This window comes from Dreissena polymorpha, chromosome 11, assembly GCF_020536995.1.
Source record: "Dreissena polymorpha isolate Duluth1 chromosome 11, UMN_Dpol_1.0, whole genome shotgun sequence".
Lineage (NCBI taxonomy): Eukaryota > Metazoa > Mollusca > Bivalvia > Myida > Dreissenidae > Dreissena > Dreissena polymorpha.
Window position 1 is genome coordinate 277456 of NC_068365.1, and position 25045 is coordinate 302500.

The window sequence follows — 25045 nt, forward strand, 5'->3', positions numbered from 1 at the left end:
TTTTTCTGACGATGCAAATCATTTTGTAAATGACATTAGTGCCTCATTCGATAATCTTATAGAATCGCTAACCCTTTTTGGATTGGTATCTGGTCTTAAACTAAACAATAATACATGCAATGTGCTACGATTAGGTAAATTTAAACAAAATAATATTCATCTAAAAAATAAATGAAATTCAACTGGACATCATATGAAGCAACAACGTTAGGAATAACCTTTACAAACAATGAAAATGAAACACTTCTAAAAAAACTACAGTATTGCCTAAATTACAAAATTAAAAAACATGGCACCATCGTAAACTTACACTAATCGGAAAAACAAAAACACCGTGGTGAAAACGTTTTTACTCCCTAAATTAATATATACACTAACAGTTCTCCCAAACCCACAAAATGACATAATTGAAGATATAAAATCAGAATTATTTAATTTCATTTGGGACGATAAGTCTGATAAAATTAAGCGAACTCAATTAATTCAATCAGTAAAATATGGACGTATCGGACTTACGGATATAGATTCATTCCTGAATGCAATTAAATGCAGTTGGGTTAAAAGAAATTTAGATAACACCAATACGAGTATATGGAAATTATGCTACCAGAAAATCCTTAAAACATATGGTGACGCCTTACTCTTTGAATGTAATATCGACAACAATATCTTAGACGAAATTTCAACCAAAAACATATTTCTATCGAATGTTCTATCGGCATGGTGTAAAGTTACTCATAATTTAGAAACCAAAATAAACAGTAAAATAATTCTATGGAACAATAAAGACATCACTACTAATAATAAAACGTTTTTCTTTACAAATGATTCGAACGAAATACAACATATGCAGAGCAATTATACGACTACAGAATAAACGACTTCTATTCTTTTGATAACTTATGCTACATATTCGGAATTCATACAAGTAATTTCCTGATGTACTACACATTGATCAGAAGTATACCCATACATAGTAAAACTGTTATAAATACAAATAACACACCATATACTCAAAAAACGTTCGTAGAAAACATAATTGCAAAACAAAACAATCAAAATATTTTAAACACTTCAAATGAAACATCCTTCCGAAATATCTAAAGCTCAAACTAAATGTCAAAACCTTCTTGGGGATAAATACTTTAATTGGAAATGCCATATACATCAATTACTGATAGCATACTGAGAAATTTTCAATATAAATACACCCAGTGAGTTATAGCTACAAATAAATATCTTATTTAGTGCAACATATCCAACACAAATCTATGTGATATGTGTAGTGAACATATTGAACCAATATAACACATTTTCTGGGAGTGTAAACATATTCAACATCTTTGGAATCATTGAAAACCTTTCTAGAGAAACAATAATTAAATGTTAAACTATCTCTCTTAGGCATCAGTTTGGGTGTAAATACCCTCAAAATACAATATGTTAATAACGGTGTGAATTACATACACATATTAATTAAATATTTAATATTCAGCCTGAAATAAAGAAAACAAGTATCAACAATGAACTGTTTTATCAATTATTAAAAACTGAAGATTCAAATTGAAACAGATATTCCCCAAACAAGGATACACTTCATATATTTGAACAAAAATGGAAAAACATTTAACTTTCATGAACAAGTCCTGTATGCTTTTTACCCACTTCATGCAACTCATCATTATTCATAACTATTCTGTGTTTTTTTTCTTTTTTTAAAAACACCTATCACAAACAACTAAAGAAAACAAATACATATTAACTTTTTTTACATCAAAAGGTAACCACAAGGTCAAAAAGTATATATGAGCAATCGTGTGTAACATGTTTGAACAGTATTGCTGCAACATAGTATCACTTTGTTTTTTTATCATAAATATGTATACAGTATATGCCTTATATTGAATAAACAATAAATAAATAAACAGGCGACAGGACCTGACGTTGCAATATTCGAGAGAACTTGGAGACAACAATTCTTATTTAAATTTGTTCTTAGTGTAGCAAATTTAATTTATCCACACATTATTTTTTTACACGAATTTGTTTTAACTCTCACCACAATACACGTTTTTAATGTTAAAAAAGAAGCAAACTATCAACACAAAAACATATTGTAAAATGATGACATACATTATTGATCGCAAATAAAAAAAAATAAGTTTCTTTATTGCACTTATGTCGATACTTTCAGTTAAGTTCGAAATGATTCAATACAGACTTATCAGAGGGGCATTAATCCAACGTATGTGTTAACACTAAATTTAACCACGACTATCAAACATAAGCTGTATTAATATATATAGCCATTCAGTTATACATTTGGCTACATTGGAATAAAATACCGCTAGGTCATGCAAATGTTTCAAGGTTTCATTTAAAGTAAAACTGTTAGTTCTGTGTTTGTTTGAAACATAGTTCAGAACGCAATAACCACTTATTTTGCTAAACAATATTCCGCAAACCAGATCTTTGACAGCCTACAGCTGTCGTTGTCCATCTAACCGAATAATGGCATGCTGTGTGCTTTCCAATGCATGCCATATTAACGTATTGAATAATATGAATGTGCATATTGGACTAACCTCACAACCGGGTTCAACCTCAAAGGCCATCGACATTTCCACGGCGGAAAACCATTTTTAATCATTATTATTTAAAGTGTGTATCGCCCTGTAATGCATACACACATGGTCACTTTATGAATAAGATACTAGTACAATTTCTCTCCTGCTAATAAGTTCTAAAAAGTCTTATCTAAAAAAACACATGATATTGAATAAATTTACAAAGACACAATTCATAATTACGTCCATATAACATAAACAAATTATAATAGCAAGTCAAGTTGAATACAAACATGTCTGAAATCAACATCATTTAAATCTCGTGCCCAAGTCAGTCATTAATGATCATACAACGAATGACGTTGCGTGATTCACCGATAATTAGTTCTAGGTGTGATCAATTGTTGACCATTTGGATTACTGTGTTGCTTGACTGTGTCTGCACTATTGTACAGTTTATCTATAAAGTATAAGTTTTAAATACAAAACTTAGCACTTAGGATTGAGATTTCAATAAGACAAAAGCACGCTTTTTTCTGCCAGTATGCGCAACTCAAATTATATTGAAAGTTTGCATTGAATTCGAGTTATACTTCGTGCATACAACATTATTTAAGATTGTATAACTGAATTTCTGCGCTTTCTAAAAGTTTGATTATAAACAATATATTTACTATACATTAGTGCTTAGCACAACTTTATCAACATGTGTATACACAATCAATGAGAGTGAAATTATAATGAACATAAATTGAAAATATTTTTAAATAAAACGACTTTATATGAAATCGATAAATTAACATGCAATACATACATATAACATGCTTTGGAACTACGGTTACGAATAATAGTCTGACAATCACTGTTTAAAATGTTTATTTCGAGTGCCTAAAACTAAAACGATATTTTTCAAATGCCGATTCAACGTTACATATATTAACGATACATCAATCATATAAATTGTAAGCATTTAAATACGGGCAATAATAAGCAATTATATCCAGAAGCATGTAGCCTATAGAGAAAATAATATGTTATTTTAGTAAAGATATAAATAGGAATAAATGCATTATTGTATAAATCGTTGACATGCCCCTTTGAAACTAAGAATACTTTATAAGCTAGACTTGTATACAAGGTATTCGTCGCGAGTTTCATATAGTTATATCATCACATCATGGGGAATCCCCTTTCGTTGTTTTTTTTCGAAATTAATTTCGAAATGATTACGTCATTGAGCGACCAGACTTTATTGCTTTATAAGAGCAAATTGTCAGTTTTTTCATTGCAGGTCAAACAGTGACATGGTTTCGCTAAGTGGCGTACGGCGAATGATTCCCATATAATCCGAGTTTGTTGATGTAAAACTTTTATCATATTCGCAAACCTGCCAATATTTGCAAATTCATGATAATAATGACAAAATAGCAAGTACAATATAAAGAAGTGAAACATTTTGAAAAAAGCAAATACAATCACTTCTTGAAATCTGGCAACAAAACAATCTTTGTATTACATGTCTCTGATTAGTTCCTTCGGCTCCATTAACTTCTTACACGTTAATGCAGTACTACATTAAAATTCTGTAGAAGATGTCCTCCAGATCATTAACAGCACATCCGTCTATGCACATCCGTTGTGCCACCTCCATTATTATCTCCACCTGACGTCTCTCTATCTCCTGCATTATAGCATAATGCGCATCGCTACACTGTCCGAATCTGTTCAATGCCGTCTGCAGCGCCAGCATCTCAAGCTCCATTCTTATTTTGCTGAACCACAACATCGGCTCTGGGGAGGCGATGACGGCCTGTCGTATCCTCTGTAATCTTAGTATAACTCTCGGACCTTCGTCCATCATGTCCGTTATATCTGCTACCCATTTACGTTGCTGCTTATCCTGCAAACCACTTGCTGCCATTAAATTTCTTTCCGGAATCATGTAGTATGACAGATGTTGTGTGACAATAGCAGTCTTAAGGTCTCTCAGTCCGTCATGTAGCCAGTATAAAAAACTGCGTTTATAAAAATTATGCTGTGGGTTATTCTCAGCTTGCCAAAGTACTATATTTTTAATCACGTATGATGTAACTTCTTTCTTACAAGGCTTAAGAACATCTTTGAGAATCATTTTTAGCATAACATAAACTTGCGTTTGTGTGCTATTAAGGTTGTTTACAAGTTCTGTTTCACCAGTGTTAAAGCACATCCTCCACTCCATGTGCTTGTAATCACTTCCCTTAAACCCGACTGGGGTTAGGTAGGCTCCTAATGATACGACTTTCTGAACAATAACTGGTGACGGCCAATGACGGGTTCTGGCAGTCCATCTTTGGAGGATGATGGGGCAGTGACAGCGTAGTGCGGGTACTCTGTCTACATGCATTACACCCTTAACTGTCCCCGGTATCGACGGCCCCGCTCTCTCATGATCCGCTACTTCTGATAGTGTTAATAATGCCGAAATTTCGTCTAGGAATAAACTACTACTAAGTAGAACATCTCCATATCCATTATCACACAGGGAATTAAGAATTTGTCTAAAACGTGTATGCGCTCGTCTCTCTTGTAACAGTCTGCAGTGTCCTGGATATACGCTCGTGTCCATCCTAAACACGTCTATGTCGTCAGGAATGGTGTGAAGGTTGATACCAGCTTCCACACAGAGGACACCCTTCACCACGTTCAACATGTCCCAGTCGCTTTCCAAATAGCAGGTCAGTCCCTCTGCCTTGCTTCCTGCTAAAATGTCTTGAATGTCATGACCTGATCGTGTATCTAACAGCCTAACAAGCTTCCTGTATTTCTCAACCCGCCATCTTCTCATCTCCTCGCCGTATCCCAGCCGGGTCATTATAGTACATATTTCCATGGAAATGTTTTCCACATGATTCTACAAATACAAAAGCACAATATAAATGTTAGTTCACGATGAGTTTTTAATTCAATTTCCACTATAAACTATTAAATACACGTTCCATACATTGGTAAAAATGTAGTTCCAGATAATGTTTATGTTTCAGTTATTCATACAAAGTGCGAAGAGCTTTCTAATTTATAAATAACATAAGAAATAGCACGAGTTAAAATAAACGCATACATCATTTGTATCTGCATTTCATGTTGCGTATTTTATTAAATTTAAGTAGTGTTGTAGTATTTATTGTAGTATGGATATTTGAAATATATTAATTACATTTTGTATACGTTAACATTATTTTATATATAATAATTTACTAAATTAATTATCATGGGTCGAATTTTTTCAATTATGTTTAGATTTTTCACCGAGTCATATTGTTTTCTAAATTATAACAAGTGAATAGTACGTTATTTTCTCATTATCATCATATAAAATTACATTTTATTTCATTCAGTAATGTCATTGAATCTCGTACATTTATATACTTTTTGTTAAAGATGGATGGAGTATAAACATTAACGTAGTTCAGAGCAACAGACTGGTAAGTTCGAATTAAACTCGAGTTATAAAACTCTGATTTGTAAAGCGTCAGGCACCGTGCGTTAGAAACGTAATTCCGATTGATGCCGAACACTTAGTCTTACCAGATTAATCTTGTTTAATAGGTTATACGTGAAACATCTTAAACAAAAATGTACATGCATTCATATTGTAGTGACGTTAAATACAGTTCCGTGCGTTCCTACTACTAACGCCAATATGACCATACGATTTACACGAAATTCAGTAACAACTCATTTGAAAGTTGTGCTCAGTTATAAAAACAGTTTTAGTATAGTTTATTAAAATTCTAAATCATACCTATTGTGTTATGTTCCTGAAACAGGATTAAGGAAACCATAACATGCATAAAATTCCGTTATGAATCTACAACTGAACTCTAGCGGTCGTGCTTGCACAATTAATCCAGTGAGAAAATTATTTAATAACTTCAATGTAGTATAAAGCATTCGGTTTGTTGTTTTCTATCAAGGTTAGAGTTTCGTTTGAGAACTCAAAACTGTAATTAGTAAACACATATTCCCTGCGTACTTAATCGAATGTAATTACTGTACATAGCGCTGTGTCTGGCATCGCTTTCAATTCATCCCTTACCCATGAGAGACGACTGTGCAGGCTGCTGTGGCTGGGAACGCTTTCAGTCCCGGACTTACCTGAGAGTGTCGACTGTACAGGTTGCTGTGTATGGGAACGCTTTCAGTCTAACTCAATGACATACATGAGAGTGACCGCTGTACAGACTGCTTTTCTTGGAATACGTCTCTATTTATCAAAATCAACATATATTTGCTGCGTATGCATTTTTTTCAGACCGCTCTACAAATTATACATGCGTCAAACACGTATTTTAGAATGCCGTTTGGTAAGCAAAATGACACGCGTTTATTCGGTACATTGATATGAGGGAGACTTGAAGAAAAGAGGAACCGAACGAATATCAATAAGTTAAATGACCAACATATGTTTACATACTTGAATGAAATAGGCATAATACGTTTTTATATCGGGTTGTGGTCAGGATAGGTTTGCTATGAGATGCACAAAGTGAGTTTCCGCATTAATTTTCTTATTTAATGCATACAAAGCGATTTGCGCTGATAAAACAGCTAGCGTTGCACTTTATATTTGAGCAATATTGTTCCCATTTAACACTATAAACTTAACTAGATTATTCCAGGGTCATATCAAGTAAAAATTGGCAATTTGCTATCAGTGCCTTTTTAGTATTAAGGTCCCAATATACTTATTCCAAATCTTTTGTTATTTAATTTTACAAATCCAACTGTAGTCAAAAATAAAGTAACCATTTTGAACGTAGGAATCCCCATATTATAACATGTTGTTGACGAGCATTCTATAAAGCTTAATGCATTTAAAACATAAGAAGATAGATCATGAGAAGGAGAAGAAAATATTTCATACGTTTCCAAATTCGCTGTTTGTTCATGTTTTTACCAGACGTTTTAAGCTGATGTAATCCGCATTCGAGCACGTTTTCCTCTGTAGTTTCAAGTCTTAAAACATAACATTGATTTCTTAGTGAACATCAATACTTCCTCTTTACACAAGTCTACATTAAATAGCATGCGAGTGGAGTTAATTGAACACATGTCTTCCAGTTTATCAGTGTGTGTATACTTGCACATCTCAATTATTTAGTATAATGTTACTTACATTCTGTGAGTTACGCGTACCTAACGGCTTCAAATGCCTCTGTGTCTAGGAACGCTTTCAGTCACTTACTAACTACTACTAAGTATTTTACGTCCATTTAGAGAGTCGTGTCTAGGAGCGCATTAAGTCCTTGACATTCCCGTACGCGACGGATGCACTGGCTGCTGTGTCTACGAGCGCTTTAGGTCTCTGACTAACCGAGAAGGCTGCAGGGGCTGTATTGTCTAGGAGCGCTTTCATTCCTTTACTTACCGGTACGTGACGGTTGAACCAGCGTATGTGTGTACGAGCGATTTTAGTCCGATACTTACCTAAACATGAAGTTTGCACAGGCTACTGTTCTTAGGAGAGGTTTCAGTCAATTACTTACCCGTATGTGAAGGCTGCACACGTTGCTGTGTCTGCGTGATCTTTTGGTCCCTGACTTACCCGTATTTGAAGGCTGCACAGGCTGCGCTGTCTTGGAGTGCTTTCAGTCTCTGACCTACCCGTTCGTGAATGTTTCACAGGCCGCTAGAAGTGCTTTCAGTCCCTGACTTATCCGTAGGTTAAGGCTGCCACAAGTTACTGTGTCAAGGAGCGCTTTCAGTCCATGACTTACCCGTATGTGAAGGTTGCACAGGCTACTGTGTCTAGGAGTGCTTTTAGTTCCTGACTTACCCGTATGTGAAGGTTGCACAGGCTGCTAGGAGTGCTCTCAGTCCCTGACGTACCCGTATGTGAAGGTTGTTCGGGCTTCTTAGAGCGATTTCAGTCCCTGGCTTAGCCATTCGTGAAGGTTGCACAGGCTACTGTGTCTATGAGTGCTTTCAGTTCATGAATTACCCGTACGTGAAGGTTGCACTGGCTGATAGAGTGCTTTCAGTCCCTGGCTTAGCCATACGTGAAGGTTGCGCATGCTACTGTGTCTAAGAGTGCTTTCAGTTCATGAATTACCCGTACGTGATGGTTGCACTGGCTGAAAGAGCGCTTCAGTCACTGACTCACCCGTACGTGAAGGTTGCACAGGCTACTGTGGCTATGAGTGCTTTCAGTCCCTGACCTACCCGTACTTGAAGGTTGCACCGACTACTAGGAGCGCTTTCAGTCCCTGACTTACCCGTATGTGAAGGTTGCACCGGCTACTGTGTCTAGGAGTGTTTGGAGTCCCTGACTTACATGTATGTGAAGGTTTCACAGGCGGCCAAGAGCGCTTATAGTTCTTGACTTATCCGAACGTGACGGTATCACAGGCTACTGTGTATAAGAGTGCGTTCAGTTCCTGACTTACCCGTATGTGAAGGCTGCACCGACTACTGTGTCTAGGAGCGCTTTCAATCCATGACTTACCTGTATGTGAAGGCTGCACAGACTTATTGTCTAGGAGCGCTTTCAGTCCATGACTTACCCGTATGTGAAGGCCTCAGAGACTACTGTGTCTAGGAGCGCTTCCAGTCCCTGACTTACCCGTATGTGAAGGCTGCACAGACTACTGTGTCTAGGAGCGCTTTCATTCCCTTACTTACCCGTATGTGAAGGTTGCACAGGCTACTGTGTTTAGGAGCGCTTTCAGTCTCTGACTTACCCGTATAAGAAGGCTGCACAGACTACTGTGTCTAAGAGCGCTTTCAGTCCCTGACTTACCCGTATGTGAAGGTTGCACAGGCTACTGTGTCTAGGTGCGCTTTCAGTCTCTGACTTACCCTTATGTGAAGGCTGCACAGACTACTGTGTCTAGGAGCGCTTTCAGTCCATGACTTACCCGTATGTGAAGGTTGCAGAGGCTACTTTGTCTAGGAGTGCTTTCATCCCTGACTTACCCGTACGTGAAGGTTGCACAAACTACTGTGTCTAGGAGCACTTCAAGTCCAGTACTTATCTGTAGGTGAGGATTGAACAGGCTGCTAGGAGAGCTTTCAGTCCCTGACTTACCCGTATGTGAAGGCTGCACAGACTTTTGTGTCTAGGAGCACTTTAAGTCCATTACTTATCCGTAGGTGAGGGTTGAACAGGCTGCTAGGAGCGCTTTCAGTCCCTGACGTACCCGTACGTGAAGGCTGCACAGACTACTGTGTCTAGGAGCACTTTCAGTCCCTGACTTACCCGTTTGTGAAGGCTGCACAGACTACTGTGTATAGGAGCACTTTCAGTCTCTGACTTACCCGTACGTTAAGGTTGCACATACTACTGTGTCTGGGAGCGCTTCAGTCTCTGACTTACCCGTACGTGAAGGCTGCACAGACTACTGTGTCTAGGAGCGCTTTCAGTCCCTGACTTACCCGTATGTGAAGGTTGCACAGGCTACTGTGTCTTGGAGCGCTTTCAGTTTCTGACATATCTGTAGGTGAAGGCTGCACAGACTACTGTGTCTAAGAGCGCTTTCAGTCCCTGACTTAACCGTATGTGAAGGTTGCACAGGCTACTGTGTCTAGGAGCGCTTTCAGTCTCTGACATACCCGTACGTGAAGGCTACACAGACTACTGTGTCTAGGAGCGCTTTCAGTCCCTGACTTACCCGTACGTGCAGGTTGCACAGGCTGCTAGGAGTGCTTTTAGTCCTCGACTTATCCGTACGTGAAGGTTGCACAGGCTAATGTGTATAGGAGTGCGTTCAGTACCTGACTTATGCGTACGTGAAGGTTGAAAAGGCTGCTAGGAGTGCTCTCAGTCCCTGGCGTACCCGTATGTGAAGGTTGTTCGGGCTTCTTAGAGCGCTTTCAGTCCCTGGCTTAGCCATACGTGAAGGTTGCACAGGCTACTGTGTCTAGGAGTGCTTTCAGTTCATGAATTACCCGTACGTGAAGGTTGCACTGGCTGATAGAGCGCTTTCAGTCCCTGGCTTAGCCATACGTGAAGGTTGCACAGGCTACTGTGTCTAGGAGTGCTTTCAGTTCATGAATTACCCGTACGTGAAGGTTGCACTGGCTGATAGAGCGCTTCAGTCACTGATTTACCCGTACGGGAAGGTTACACAGGCTACTGTGGCTATGAGTGCTTTCAGTCCCTGACATTCCCATACTTGAAGGTTGCACCGACTACTAGGAGCGCTTTCAGTCCCAACTTACCCGTATGTGAAGGTTGCACCGGCTACTGTGTATAAGAGTGCGTTCAGTTCCTGACTTACCCGTATGTGAAGGCTGCATAGGCTACTGTGTCTAGGAGCGCTTTCAATCCATGACTTACCTGTATGTGAAGGCTGCACAGACTACTGTGTCTAGGAGCGCTTTCAGTCCATGACTTACCCGTATGTGAAGGCTGCACAGACTACTGTGTCTAGGAGCGCTTTCAGTCCCTGACTTACCCGTATGTGAAGGCTGAACAGACTATTGTGTCTAGGAGCGCTTTCAGTCCCTGACTTACACGTATGTGAAGGTTGCACAGGCTACTGTGTCTAGTAGCGCTTTCAGTCTCTGACTTACCCGTATAAGAAGGCTGCACAGACTACTGTGTCTATGAGCGCTTTAAGTCACTGACTTACCCGTATGTGAAGGTTCGACAGGCTACTGTGTCTAGGAGCGCTTTCAGTCCCTGACTTACCCTTATGTGAAGGCTGCACAGACTACTGTGTCTAGGAGCGCTTTCAGTCCATGACTTACCCGTATGTGAAGGTTGCACAGGCTACTGTGTCTAGGAGTGCTTTTAGTCCCTGACTTACCAGTATGTTAAGGCTGCACAGACTACTGTGTCTAGGAGCGCTTTCAGTCCATGACTTACCCGTATATGAAGTTGCACAGGCTACTTTGTCTAGGAGTGCTTTCAGTCCCTGACTTACCCGTACGTGAAGGTTGCACAAACTACTGTGTCTAGGAGCACTTTAAGTCCATTACTTAACTGTAGGTGAGGGTTGAACAGTCTGCTAGGAGCGCTTTAAGTCCCTGACTTACCCGTACGTGAAGGCTGCACAGACTACTGTGTCTAGGAGCGCTTTCAGTCCCTGACTTACCCGTATGTGAAGGTTGCACAGGCTACTGTGTCTAGGAGCGCTTTCAGTCTCTGACATACCCGTACGTGAAGGCTGCACAGACTACTGTGTCTAGGAGCGCTTTCAGTCCCTGACTTACCCGTACGTGCAGGTTGCACAGGCTGCTAGGAGTGCTTTTAGTCCTCGACTTATCCGTACGTGAAGGTTGCACAGGCTAATGTGTATAGGAGTGCGTTCAGTACCTGACTTATGCGTACGTGAAGGTTGAAAAGGCTGCTAGGAGTGCTCTCAGTCCCTGGCGTACCCGTATGTGAAGGTTGTTCGGGCTTCTTAGAGCGCTTTCAGTCCCTGGCTTAGCCATACGTGAAGGTTGCACAGGCTACTGTGTCTAGGAGTGCTTTCAGTTCATGAATTACCCGTACGTGAAGGTTGCACTGGCTGATAGAGCGCTTTCAGTCCCTGGCTTAGCCATACGTGAAGGTTACACAGGCTACTGTGTCTAGGAGTGCTTTCAGTTCATGAATTACCCGTATGTGAAGGTTGCACTGGCTGATAGAGCGCTTCAGTCACTGATTTACCCGTATGGGAAGGTTACACAGGCTACTGTGGCTATGAGTGCTTTCAGTCCCTGACATTCCCATACTTGAAGGTTGCACCGACTACTAGGAGCGCTTTCAGTCCCAACTTACCCGTATATGAAGGTTGCACCGGCTACTGTGTATAAGAGTGCGTTCAGTTCCTGACTTACCCGTATGTGAAGGCTGCATAGGCTACTGTGTCTAGGAGCGCTTTCAATCCATGACTTACCTGTATGTGAAGGCTGCACAGACTACTGTGTCTAGGAGCGCTTTCAGTCCATGACTTACCCGTATGTGAAGGCTGCACAGACTACTGTGTCTAGGAGCGCTTTCAGTCCCTGACTTACCCGTATGTGAAGGCTGAACAGACTATTGTGTCTAGGAGCGCTTTCAGTCCCTGACTTACACGTATGTGAAGGTTGCACAGGCTACATTTTCTAGGAGCGCTTTCAGTCTCTGACTTACCCGTATAAGAAGGCTGCACAGACTACTGTGTCTATGAGCGCTTTCAGTCACTGACTTACCCGTATGTGAAGGTTCGACAGGCTACTGTGTCTAGGAGCGCTTTCAGTCCCTGACTTACCCTTATGTGAAGGCTGCACAGACTACTGTGACTAGGAGCGCTTTCAGTCCATGACTTACCCGTATGTGAAGGTTGCACAGGCTACTGTGTCTAGGAGTGCTTTTAGTCCCTGACTTACCAGTATGTGAAGGCTGCACAGACTACTGTGTCTAGGAGCGCTTTCAGTCCATGACTTACCCGTATATGAAGTTGCACAGGCTACTTTGTCTAGGAGTGCTTTCAGTCCCTGACTTACCCGTACGTGAAGGTTGCACAAACTACTGTGTCTAGGAGCACTTTAAGTCCATTACTTAACTGTAGGTGAGGGTTGAACAGTCTGCTAGGAGCGCTTTAAGTCCCTGACTTACCCGTACGTGAAGGCTGCACAGACTACTGTGTCTAGGAGCGCTTTCAGTCCCTGACTTACCCGTATGTGAAGGTTGCACAGGCTACTGTGTCTAGGAGCGCTTTCAGTCTCTGACATACCCGTACGTGAAGGCTGCACAGACAACTGTGTCTAGGAGCGCTTTCAGTCCCTGACTTACCCGTACGTGCAGGTTGCACAGACTGCTAGGAGTGCTTTTAGTACTCGACTTATCCGTACGTAAAGGTTGCACAGGCTACTGTGTATAGGAGTGCGTTTAGTACCTGACTTATGCGTACGTTAAGGTTGCACAGGCTGCTAGGAGTGCTCTCAGTCCCTGACGTACCCGTATGTGAATGTTGTTCGGGCTTCTTAGGGCGCTTTCAGTCCCTGGCTTAGCCATACGTGAAGGTTGCACATGCTACTGTGTCTAGGAGTGCTTTCAGTTCATGAATTACCCGTACGTGAAGGTTGCACTGGCTGATAGAGCGCTTTCAGTCCCTGGCTTAGCCATACGTGAAGGTTGCACAGGCTACTGTGTCTAGGAGTGCTTCCAGTTCATGAATTACCCGTACGTGAAGGTTGCACTGTCTGATAGAGAGCTTCAGTCACTGATTTACACGTACGTGAAGGTTGCACAGGCTACTGTGGCTATGAGTTCATTCAGTCCCTGACCTACCCGTACTTGAAGGTTGCACCGACTACTAGGAGCGCTTTCAGTCCCTGACTTACCCGTATGTGAAGGTTGCACCGGCTACTGTGTCTAGGAGTGTTTGGAGTCCCTGACTTACCTGTATGTGAAGGTTGCACAGGCTACTGTGTATAAGAGCACGTTCAGTTCCTGACTTACCCGTATGTGAAGGTTGTTCGGGCTGCTAAACGCGCTTTGAGTCTCTGGCTTACCTATATGTGAAGGTTGCCCAGGTAACTGTTTCTAGGAGTGGTTTCAGTTCCTGACTTACCCGTACGTGAAGGTTGCACTTGCTGCAAGAAGCGCTTCAGTCACTGACTTACCCGTACGTGAAGTTTGCACAGGCTAATGTGTCTATGAGTGATTACAGTCCCTGACCTACCCTACTTGAAGGTTGCACCAACTGCTAGGAGCGCTTGGTGTCCCTGACTTACCTGTATGTGAAGGTTGCACAGGCTACGTTGTCTAGGAGCGCTTTTAGTCCCTGACTTACCCGTATGTGAAGGTTGCACAGGCTACTGTGTCTATGAGTGTTTTCGGTCCCTGACTTACCCATATGTGGAGGTTGCACTAGCTGCTAAGAGCGCTTTCAGTCCCTGACTTACCCGTACGTGAAGGTTTCACAGGCTATTGTGTCTATGAGTGTTTTCAGTCCCTGACTTACCCATTCGTGAAGGTTGCACTGGCGGCTAGGAGCAGGGTTGGCACGAAAAACCCGCCCCCCGGGAAAACCCGTTGGGAAAACCCGGTTTTTTCCGCCCCGGGCAATACTCTGAAAGTGGGCAATACTGGGCAATACTATTTTTTCTTCATTAAACATGCAGTTGTAATTGTTTTTTATCATCCTTACTTCTCTGCTAGCCTCTATTATAAAGAGTTAGGAAATGCTGTTGGCAATAATATTGAAATAGAAGTAACATATTGTCACTGTATGATATATAAAATTTGACTGCAGACTTCAAAGTGACTGTTGTTTTATTAATAACAATATCATTAAACTTAAAAGTCAGAATTGATAATGAGGGATCATTGAAGAAATACTTTTTTATATTGAAACACAATTAACAGGAATCTGTCACTTACTGTAGCAATCAAAGCATGTTTATGGGGGCCTTAATTGGCACTAGTCTGTGTATCTTTTATGGCCCCTAATAAACAGTTAGAGGGCCTTTGTCTGGCCCTAATGTGGCCCAAATAGGTCCAATGTTTATCTAAGTGGCCCTGTGTTACTGTTTTACAAACTGTGTGTCATAAATGACGACAAAAAACTGTGTCAATGATTTAAAACACTATATTGGGGCATGAGTCTTAATGCAACATATTAACAACTTAATTATTTGACTGATAACAAAAATATATATTACATGTATAATCCCTCATGTCTCTACCCATGTCCCTTTTCCTGCATAAATACCATTCTGTTAAATATCATATCATATTTTTAGAAAAATAATGTGAGTTAATAACATGTAAATCAGATAAAACACAGATACCATGTTATACCCAGTATTGTCCATAAGACCATTAAATTGAATTTCATTTATGTAAAAATAAGAAAGCATTATTAGGATTGCAAACTTTCCACATGATGTAGTTGGTTAAAATGTAACAAATAGTTTCTAGTTATTAATAATTAATGAATATGTTTTTAAAGAGACCAATCAGGGGTGGCGAAATCAAATGACCGAGTTGCCCGAGTCGTACATTTGCTTGTCTGAGCAACTGACTTTTTTCAATTAAGTTGTCCGTGGACAGCAAGTTTTTTAAAAGTCGCGTACAGGTATACAAAAATACATTGTATTAAAGCCGTAATTAAGTTTTACAAAACAGGCTGTTGACACGTGATTACATTGTCAGTGCTATTTGGGGAGCAATCAAGCTAAAATACGTGCACTTTCCTGTGCATTGATCTCCCTTATTCTATATGAGACCGGAAGCATGCCGCATTTTCAACATTCGGCCCGACTGTTAGACAGTGTACAGACTTGTTTCTTTATTTTTACAATCAGACGGAAATAAAAAGTATCAATCTAAGATAATCAAAACACGGTCTACCTCGTTATTTAAGACGACTTTAAAGGTACAGATGAAACTTTTCTTTTAAATCTTCAACAACGGAGCAGAAACCCGAAGCTTTGAGCAGCCCACCTCCCAAAAAACTAAGAAAGATTATGATAAAAAATATGATCTAAGTAAACGCACCAGAACTTTTCAAGAAACTTGGCTAACCGATTTTCAATGTTTACCAGTTTTTATAATCAAATTGCTACGAGTAGCGGAGCCTCAGTCTGATGAGGTCCACATATTGGACTAGTTTAATTTGTTAAGATTACAATGTACTTTTTGAAGCACATGTTTTAATAACACTAGCTTCGCAAGATTTAAAGTTTGAGAAAGTCTTTATATTGTTTATAATATACTGCTATAATGAATGTACCATTGAAATACAATTATAAACAAAACAAGCAAATTAACTCATTTTGATATATTCCACATCATTTAACATTAATCAATAAATGCGTTTATAATTTATATAAACATTAACAGACAAGTGTAGTTCAGCAACGGGCAAGTTAAATTTCCTAAATGGTTGTCCTTGGACAAGTATATTTTTTTGAGATTTCGCCACCCCTATGCCAATAATTATATAAGTTATATAATTGTGTAATATCTTTATTACCCAGTAAAGCCCATCCAAACCATCCAAAACAAACACAAAATGAATTGCATTTTTTTTGCAGAAAAAAAGTAATTATTAATATGCATACACATGAAGTAGAAGTTAACAGTGTAAAAAATAGAATAGAATTGCTAAAATTAATAGTTATTTTCTGTTATGTACTAATTTAAAATCATTAATATTATCATTATGCAAGTTGTGCTGCTGTATAATTGTGTAATATCTTCCATACCCAAGTAATGCCCATCCAAACAGACAAAGAAAAAGAATTTCTATTTTCATGAAAATTAGAAGGAATTATGAATATGTTTTCACATGAATTAGAAGTTGACATTGTAACTAATAGTTAACAATAATTAATAGATATGTTCTTTTAATATGTATAAAATCATTATTATTGTACAAGTTATACAATATTGCAATATCTTTATTACTCAGTATTGCCGACTATTGCCCAGTAAAACCCGGGTTTTCCCAGTATTACCCGCCCGGGCCGGTCAATACTATAAAACCCTGGTTTTATGCCAACCCTGGCTAGACGCGCTTCAGTCACTGACTAACCCGTGAGTGACGGTTGCAGGGGCTACTGTGTCTAGGAGTGCTATCAGTCCCTGACCTACCCGTACGTGAAGGTTGCACTTGCTCCTAGGAGCGCTTTCAGTCACTTACTAACCCGTATGTAAAGTTTGCACTGGCTGCTAAAGCGTGCTTCATTCGCTGATTTACCCGTACGTGAATGTTGTTTATGGCTACTGTGTCTAGTAGTGCTTTCAGTTCCATAACGTGAAGGCTGCACAGGCTCCTAGGAGCGTGTTCAATCCCTAACTTTCCCGTACGTGAAGCCTGCACAGGCTGCTAAGCGCTTTCAGTTTTTTACTTACCCGTACGTAACGGAGGCACAGGACACTGTGTCTAGAAGTGCTTTTAGTTACTTACTCACCCGTACGTGAATGTTGCAAAGGCTGCTAGGAGCGCTTTCAGTCCCTTACTTACCTGTAGGTGAAAGCTGCACAAGCTACTGTGTATAGGAGTGCTTTCAGTTCCGGACTTATCCGTACATTAAAGTTGCACAGGCTACTGTGACTAGTATTGCTTTCAGTCCCTTACTTGCCAGTACATGAAGGTTGCACAGCCTACTGTGTTAAGGAGCGCTTTCAATCCCTGACTAGCCCGTACTTGAAGGTTGCACAGGCTGATAGGAGCGTTTTCAGTTTCTACTATGTATTATGTTGTGTCTGTATTAAGAGATGAGTCTAAAAGTGCTTTCATTCTCTGATTTACCCGCGAGATGACTGTACAGGCTGATGTGGACTGGAACACTTCCATTCCAATGCTTACCCGTGAGAAACGGCCGTACAGGTTGTTGTATCTTTGGGCGCTTTCAGCCCCTGTCTTACCTGAGAGTGACGACTGTACAGGCTGCTGTGTCCTGGAACGCTTTCAGTCTGTGATGTGGTTCGATCGATGCCTCCTTCTGCCATTTTCAATCGGCTGTGTGTGCATAATGGTATTCAAACATTTAATTACAATGAAAAGACAAGAGAGCTGACATGTTAGCCCGAATACTCAATTTCGTAAGAGATAAAATATAGCCCTAACCCAATATATTATGTCATTTTGGTTATGTGTGAAAGGATCAAAATGTTCCCGAAATAGTCGATAGAGCCGTATTATTGCGTTCAATTCCTACACAATACAAAACGATTTCGCAATAAATACATGGAATCCCCAGTAGGTTTTGTATTTTTGAATTTAAGGCGTGTCCAAACCTGATTATCGATACAAGAAATGCCAAATAGTCATGTTTCATGATTGTCATTTAAAAATATAGATTTTTGAACTAAAAAATAGTTATTCAAATTAATACAAAACACAGTTAAAAAGACAATGAAAAGTTACAGTCGTAATTAATACATGTACTTTTGAAAGTGTGTCTGCACTTTCGATTTCAAATTCGTTCAATACTTAAACACACATTCTTGAGAGAGTTAATATTATCGAGATAAACATTTTACAGTATTGTGTCAAAGAAACGAAACTAAATTGTAATATATTTAAGAAACCATTTAAAAGTATGCGAATGTTTACTCATTACAAATGAACCTACCATCAGTGTAATCACTCCATGAATGCGAGCTGTAGTAATGACTAATGTATACAACTTATTAATAGCGTGTGCGTCACACTAAAAAATAATTTATTTACCGGAATGAAATAATCAACCTCGACTATCTCCGGAATGTTTTTTTTTATTATTATTTTTTTTTATTATTCAATATAAGACATACATTTCATACATGCATAAGATCACAAAGTTATATCATGTAGCAGCAATAATGTTCAAACATGTAATACAAGATATGCTAATATATAGTGTGTGTTTTTTCAAAAAAATAAATAAAATCTACAGAATAGTTATGAATATGAATGAGTTGCATAAAGTTGGTAGAAAGCATTCTGGACTTGATATAAAAGTTTAATGTGTTGCCATTTTTGTTCAAATATATATATAGTTTATCATTGTTAAGTGCAATTTGTTTTTCAATTTGGATCTTAAGTTTTATATAGTTTATAAAACAGTTGAAAGTAGATATTTGTTTTTTTTTGGTATCTAATGATGAATATAAAATATTTCATTAATATGATGATGTGGTTCACAGTGTTATTAATTTCTGGTATTTTAAAAGTATTTACACCGGAACTGATATTTAAGAGAGACACTGTTAATTGAATTGTTGTTTCTCTAGGAATGTTGTTAACTGGTGGCATAGAATTTGAATACGTTTGCACTCCCAGAAAAGGTGTTCTATTGTTTCAATGTGTTTGCTGCATATATCACATACATTTGTGTTGGATAGGTTGCGCTTAAAAAGATATAAACTTGTAGCTATGATTCTATGGACATATTTATATTGAAATTTCTCAGTGTGCTATATATAGTTGTTTTATATGGCATGATAAATATTTGTTTTCAATTAAATTCTTGTTCTCAAAGAAGGCTTTGCCATTTATTTTGAATCTTGGAGTTTTCTGCTGGGTGTTTAATTTGTAGTTTGTAAAATGTTTTGTTTATTTTGTTTTGTTTTGCAAGTATGATTTCCGTGAATGATGTTTGAGTACATGGTGTGTTATTTGTATTAATTGTAGATTTAATATGTATGGTTATGCTTTTAATTAATGTGTAATACATTAGGAAATTGCTTGAAGGTATTCCGTATATATAACATATATTCTCAAAAGAATAGAAGTCCTTTTTTCTGTAATCGTACAATTGGTCGACATATTTAATGTTTTGTTCAAAAAGTGTTTATATAAAAAGTCTTATTGTTTGAAGTTATGTCTTTATTGTTCCATAAAATAGTTTTACTTGTGATTTGGGTTTCTAGGTTGTGAGTAACATTAGTCCATGCCGATAAAACACTAGATAGAAATATGTTTTCGTTTGCAAAATGGTATTGTTGATGTTACATTCAAAAAGTAAGGAGTTACCATATTTTTTATAGGATTTTCTAGTAGAATTATTTCCATTTACTCGTATTGGTATTATCTAGGTAACTTTTAACCCAGCTGCATTTGATTGCATTCAAGAATGAGTCGATGTCTGTTAATTGGATACCTACATTTTCTACAGATTGAATTTACTGAGTTCGTTTTATTTTATCAGGCTTACCGTCCCATATGAAATTAAAAATTGCTGATTTTATATCGTTAATAATATCATTTGGTGGATTTGGGAGAGCTGTTAGTGTATAAATTAATTTAGGGAGTGCAATTTTTTTAACACTGTGTTTTTTCCGATAAGTGTAAGCTAACGGTGTTGCCATGATTTTAAACATTTTTTTAATTTTTGTAGTTTAGGCAATATGTTTGTAAGAATAGTTTCATTTTTATTGTTTGTAAAGGTTATTCCTAACGTTGTTGCTTTTTCTGATGTCCAGATGAATTTTATTTCTTTTTTAAGCTGCATATTACTTTGTTTAAATTTACCTTCTCTTAGCACAGTACATTTACTTTTGTTTAATTTAAGACCCGATGCCATTCCAAAAAGGGTTAGCGATTCTAAAAGATTATTGAAGGAGTCACTACTGTCGTTTAAAAAATAAGTTGCATCGTCAGCAAATAGGGACTGTTTAATTTCTTCGTCGGGTTCTATCGATATTCCCTTTATATGTTCATTTGATTGTATATAGTGTGATAGATATTCGATGCATATAATAAGTTTCGAGGATGAAAGTGGACATCCTTGTCTTACCCCTAGTTCGATGTTAAAACTGTTTGAGAAAAAGCCATTTTTAATAATTATACTGTTAATATCGGCTTTCAATTCCTATACAAAACAAGACGATTTCGCAATAATTACATGGAATCCCAGTCAGGTTGGTATATTGGGATCTGAGGCTTGTCCGGACATGATTATCGAAACAGTTTATAAACAAATTTAATGATCATGATTGCGATTTAAATTCTAGATTTTCGGAATGGAAATATATATCAAAACAAAACACAAATGGGCAGACATTGGAAAGTTACAGTCGTAATTATATACATTTACTTTTGAAAGTGTGTCTGCACTTTCGATTTGAAAATCGTTTAATAAAAATAATTTTCTTGTTAGAGTAAATAATTTTGATAAACAAGTTTTATTATTGTGTTATAGAAAACAAACTTTAAGTTAATATTAACCAATTTGAAGATTCAATTACTACAAAGGAACTTACCTTTAGGGTAATCACTCGACAAACTGCGAGCATAACTACTCAGTAATTCATAATCTAATCTCTATTAATAGCGCTCGCGTCACACTATAAAACACTACACTATAAATCGTGATATATCGACTATCTTCGGAATTTTCTTGTAATCGAGACTGTAATGTGTATTTAATCAACGTGTAAAATTAAATAGTTCGGTTGACAAGAAATTAAATGGATTTGATACTATACTGCATTTTCGTGTGATCATGAATCCAATGATTTTAAAGGGGCGTTTTCACAGACGTTGGCATGTATTGAAGTGTGTCATTTAATGCTTTATATTTATAAATGTAAACATTGTGTCTAACAGCTCTAAAAAAAATAAGTTTAAGAAAGAAAGAAAAGTAACCCTCAACTTGGCTTGAACCACTGACCCATGGGAGAAAAGGCTTTCGCTGAAACAACTCGGCCATCCGTGCTAATACAATGAGATTTGTTCTGTTTACTTTATATAAGCAATCCTCGCAGTATCACAAAATATAAACGACATCAACAGAACTCTCCAAATTATTCATTCGTTACGCGTTTAACGCTTTATATTTTTCAGGTTTTTAAATCGTCAAAAGATGCATATAATGGATTGTCTAGAGCATGGTAAATGTTAAGTATCACTGTTTCCTCACAAATATCATAACTTCAAAGAAAATTTGCGAGTCTGAAAAAAGAATTGTTTGGCCAACTAACAAAAACGTTTAAATGTCTGATATGTGACTTCGAACTTGAACGTGCATTGTAAAATGTATTTCGCGGTGAAGAGGACATACGAAAATCCAGGAAAATAAGTGATATGTTGTCTTGTTTTATATCAATACGAACATAAGAAAGGATTTTGTCACCATTTATCCTCCTTAATCCTTAAAATGTTAAGCGAAACGAGGTCGATTCTCCAAGTACCAGTTTAGAGTTTTAAGAGCAGTTATGCGACACTGGGCTCGCGACTTAAACATAATTAAACTGTGCTTTGGGAAATAGGGACTTAATTCTTGCACGTAAAAGTGTCGTTCATGATTAGCCTGTGCAATCAAATCACGGACAAAAATTTTACACTTGTATATATTTTTTTACTTAAAAGGAAATCTCTTCTATACGAAATTCCTTTACTATGTTTTAAACATAGCATTTTAAACAGACAAAAAATGTCATATTCATGTAAAAAATCATTAAAATAAGATAATATGTAGTTTTCGATACAAAGCCTAACCACAACATTAAAAGAAACGTCCTGAATTAAGACATTAAACGCTGTCTGCAACTCCAAACCTAAATGAGTCGAAGAGAATGTGACCGATCTGTTCGGGGATAATTTTACCAATCTGTCCATATACAATATGACCGATCTGTCCGGGGATAATGTGTCGATCTGTTCTGAGTGTATTTGACAGATCTGTCCTGAGTGAATGTGACCGATCTGTCCTATGACAATGTAACCAATACGTCCTGATAATATGGGACAAATCTGTTATGAGAGAATATGACCATATAATCCAGAGAGAATGTGACCGATCTCTCCGGAGAAAATCTGATCGATCTGTCTTGCGAGAATTAGACCGATCGGTTCACACAAAATGTGACCGATATGTCTAGAGAGAATGAGACCGATATATCCATGGGGAATGTTACCGATCTGTCCTGGGGGAATGTAACCGATCTATCCTGAGAGGAAGTGGACAGATATATCCTGAGAGAATGTGACCGATCTGTTCGTAGAGTTTGTTACCGATCTGTCCTGAGATAATGTGGCCTACATGAAGGTCAGAAATGTTGTTGCTACGAGTGCTTGCAGGTAACTAGCTCATGCCACAGACTAAGGACTACTCGCTATTCAATAATACATAAACTGTATATTCATGTATATGTTACATACATAAACCCCACAGGCTAAACAGCATTTCCATACAAGCAGAAAGTGTAGTCCCTGATTTGACTGCACGAACTTGCATTAAGCCCAGTTTTCCCAAAACAATTCTTATCTTACGTCTAAGCTGCAATAACACCATTTGAAATTGAAGCTAAGAAATTATCGGCTCCTATGTCATGTCGTGTAACTTAACATTTACCGCATGGTGTATTTACCTGGATTTATTTTAAATTCGCAGTTTATCACAAAATACGACTCGTTTTTATATTTCCATTAGTTTAATTATGATTGAATGGTATTGACTCATATATGACTATAAGCAAGAGTATTCGAAAGTACAAATTTCACTGACGTGCTTTTATGGAAACACCATTCTATGTAAAGATGTGTGACGTGTGGTTTCTTGTTTAGACTGTGACTATCGGATATACGAGAGGGCCTAAGACAAGCCATTTGCAATCATCATAGTTTACGTCATAGCTTAGAAAACCTCTCATCTAACTATTTAATTGAACAACCATACTATGAGACTGTATTATTGTTTACCAAGTCGGATCGCAGCGTCCGCAGTTACATTGGCAGGCTTTACCAATATGATCATTGTTATCGTAGCCTAATCATTAATGGCAGCAGTTTTCTACATAAAAATATCCTAAGTCAAAATGGCTGACAATCTCATTAAATTATATACATTAGTTGTATCTTTTAGTGGATGTTATACAAGAGTCAGACTTAAACGCATATTGGTACGGGGGAGATGCGTTGCCTTTATAGGTATGTTTGTTTGAGGGAGATTCGTTACCTTTTTATTTATCTTGGTACGGGGGAGATTCGTTACTTTTATAGATATGTCGGCACGGCGAGGTTCGTACTCTTTATCGGAATCTAGATAAGGGGGAGATCTTTACAGGTATAGTTAACTTTATACGTGGAGGTGATTGACATGTATAGGTAGGTTGTTACGAGGGAGATTCGTAACCTATATCGGTATGTTGATACGGGGGAGATTCGTAACTTGTATAGGTATGTTGGTACGGCGGAGATTCGTAACTGTTACAGCCATGATGCACAGGTTTAACGGTTAACCAGTTAACTGTCTATACGTTCGATAAACCTGAAACATATTCTTTTAAATATATTACTGAAACTTGTTAAACTAAATTATTATTGTTATCATTGAATAAATATAAGTAAGTCTATTTCTTACTATAGACTTACTGTCAATCAACGCTTTTGTCTGATAACAAAAACATGCAAGCCCCATGGAGGGAATTAAAAATGTGTCAATTAACAAAGAAAACAACAATATACAAGTTGTATACGATATTTTTATCATGACTATTATTTATTTCGCAAATCATTCGACATCATTTAAAAGGAAATAAATTAAAAAGTTGGACATACAAAATGCTTACTTTAAGGCGTTATATTAAAAGGCGGTATATCTTATATCCCGCACTGTGGTAATGCAATAAATAAAACTAAGGATTTTTTACTTGAAGTCATAAGTTTGTGTTTAGCTTATTATTATTTGTTAACAAGGTATTTCTGTTTTGACAGCTTTATTAAAACTACCTTATGAATCATTATAATTGTATAAGTTTCTTATATACAAGTTGTAGATTGTTTGATCCTTTTTTTCACGTTATTGTATATTATTCCACGAACATGATATGACCGCTAAAGTAGCATTATCTAGAACGATCATAAATTACTTTCGTTTTAAAAGAGAATATATGCACGTGCAATATAACAGGTTTGAAAGTACACATAAAGCCATCGCATCACAATAGCTTTTATGAAAGATATTTTTGTAGAGCGCGAAGATTATTATAACTAGTCGGGGATAAGATAAAATGATTTATAAAACGACTTCCAGTACTACTACTATAACTGCTACTATAACTTGTACTACTATTACTACTACCACTA

The 25045-nt window shown here is 37.8% G+C and overlaps 1 protein-coding gene and 1 long non-coding RNA gene across 5 annotated transcripts in view; both read right to left on the reverse strand.

Annotated features, from left to right (window-relative positions):
- LOC127851117 (uncharacterized) overlaps positions 1-25045 on the reverse strand; it is a 277459-nt gene that overhangs the window by 55015 nt on the left and 197399 nt on the right. The gene's annotated exons all lie outside the window — the stretch shown is intronic.
- Positions 1-25045, reverse strand: part of LOC127851193 (uncharacterized) — a 224340-nt gene that overhangs the window by 41644 nt on the left and 157651 nt on the right. Inside the window, exon 1 of one of the 4 annotated variants that reach the window (XR_008035689.1) lies at positions 18609-18632. The exons of the other annotated variants lie outside the window; for them this stretch is intronic. This is a non-coding gene — a long non-coding RNA (uncharacterized LOC127851193). Of the gene's footprint in view, positions 1-18608; positions 18633-25045 lie in introns of those variants that run through there. 4 annotated transcript variants of the gene reach the window in all.